Source organism: Sinocyclocheilus anshuiensis, unplaced genomic scaffold (assembly GCF_001515605.1).
Source record: "Sinocyclocheilus anshuiensis isolate Anshui unplaced genomic scaffold, SAMN03320099.WGS_v1.1 scaffold1453, whole genome shotgun sequence".
In the NCBI taxonomy this organism is placed as follows: domain Eukaryota; kingdom Metazoa; phylum Chordata; class Actinopteri; order Cypriniformes; family Cyprinidae; genus Sinocyclocheilus; species Sinocyclocheilus anshuiensis.
This window is the reverse complement of record NW_015549558.1, coordinates 1,308,810-1,310,470: the sequence shown is the minus strand read 5'-3', so window position 1 is coordinate 1,310,470 and position 1,661 is coordinate 1,308,810. Positions and strand designations below refer to the sequence as shown.

At 41.1% G+C, this 1,661-nt stretch overlaps 1 pseudogene; it reads right to left on the bottom strand.

Annotated features, from left to right (window-relative positions):
* LOC107656997 (sodium-dependent lysophosphatidylcholine symporter 1-like) overlaps positions 1 to 1,661 on the bottom strand; it is a 16,938-nt pseudogene that overhangs the window by 1,374 nt on the left and 13,903 nt on the right.

Genomic DNA, 1,661 nt, shown 5'->3' with positions numbered 1-1,661 from the left:
TGGGTGCAGCAGGCACAATGATATTACGCAGCGCCTGAAAATAGGCTTATTGGAAGTTACCTAGCTGGGGACTATTTTCAGGCGCTGCGTAATACCATTGCGTCTGCTGCACCCATGGTACAGCAGCAAAGTTCCTTGATTATTACGCCGGAATGATAGTTTTTGAGCGAGATGCTAACGGTCTAATCAGATTCAATGATCTATGCTAAGCTACAGCTAAAAGTGCTACTGCCAGACCCGGAGATTGGCTGAATGGATTCGAAAACGGTAAAACTCAACTGTTTAACTCTAGGGGAGTTGGAAAATGAGCCTATTTTAAAAAATAGTGGAGTGTTCCTTTAAAATTAACCTTGGCCTAAAGTGAGTCAGTTATTCTCGCAAAATAAAACCCTCAAGGTACATACCCTGCTTTCCGTAATGCGTCCTGGATTTTCCTCCGCCGCTCTTCATTGATGGGATAGAAGCAAAAAATCACCAAACCAATGAGCAGCAGGCAGATTGGCATCGGAGCGAAGAGCATCTGCAGCGAATATATGACCTCTGGATTGTGTTTACAAGCACCAGGCTTGTATCCTACAAAGCTGAAGAGATAAGGATAACATTAAACAAACCATTGTAAAATCAATTGGAAACTTTAGGTTTTGGATTCAAAATCTGATTGGAGGAAGCTCTTACTGTAGTACCAAAGCAGAGATTCCAACAGACATGCCTCCTCCAAATTTGTTGAAGAAAACGTAGCAGGAGTAGAACAATAGTTCTAGATCCTGGCACGATGGGTTCTTGACTTTGAAGTCATCCACTACATCTGGCAACATTGACCTAAAATAAATAACTAACCTGGTTATATACAGCAGTTTGACAAAGTTAATATGGTCATAATGATAATAACATATATGATGATAATTGTGTGTGTTGGTGAGGTGAGGGCTTTAAGAATGAAGAAGAGATATTTTATAAGAGTTACCTTACCAAGGGACTAGATAGAGGGCTGCCAGGCTCGTACCAGCTAACATGGACATAATAATGAAGACGGGTAAATTACTTTTCATTAGGGATATCACAATTAGAGCTGGGATATAAACCTGCAGAGAAGAGGAGAAAGAGGGATGAAAAAGTGGAAACAAATATAACACAGATATGAAGGAGAGGAACTCTGGACTCGTGGTGGATTTCATATGGATTTTCATACAGTATCTCACAGAAGTGAGTACACCCTCACATTTTTGTAAATATTTTATTATATCTTTTCATGTGACAACACTGAAGAAATTACACTTTGCTACAATGTAAAGTAGTGAGTGTACAGCTTGTATAACTGTAAATTTGCTGTCCCCTCAAAATAACTCAACACACAGCCATTAATGTCTAAACCGCTGGCCACAAAAGTGAGTACACCCCTAAGTGAAAATGTCCAAATTGGGCCCAAAGTGTAAATATTTTGTGTGACCACCATTATTTTCCAGCACTGCCTTAAGCCTCTTGTTCATCAGAGCTTCACAGGTTGCACAGGTTGCCACTGGAGTCCTCTTCCACTCCTCCATGACGACATCACGGAGCTGGTGGATGTTAGAGACCTTGAGATGCTCAATAGGGTTTAGGTCTGGAGACATGCTTGGCCAATCCATCACCTTTACCCTCAGCTTCTTTAGCAAGGCAGTGGT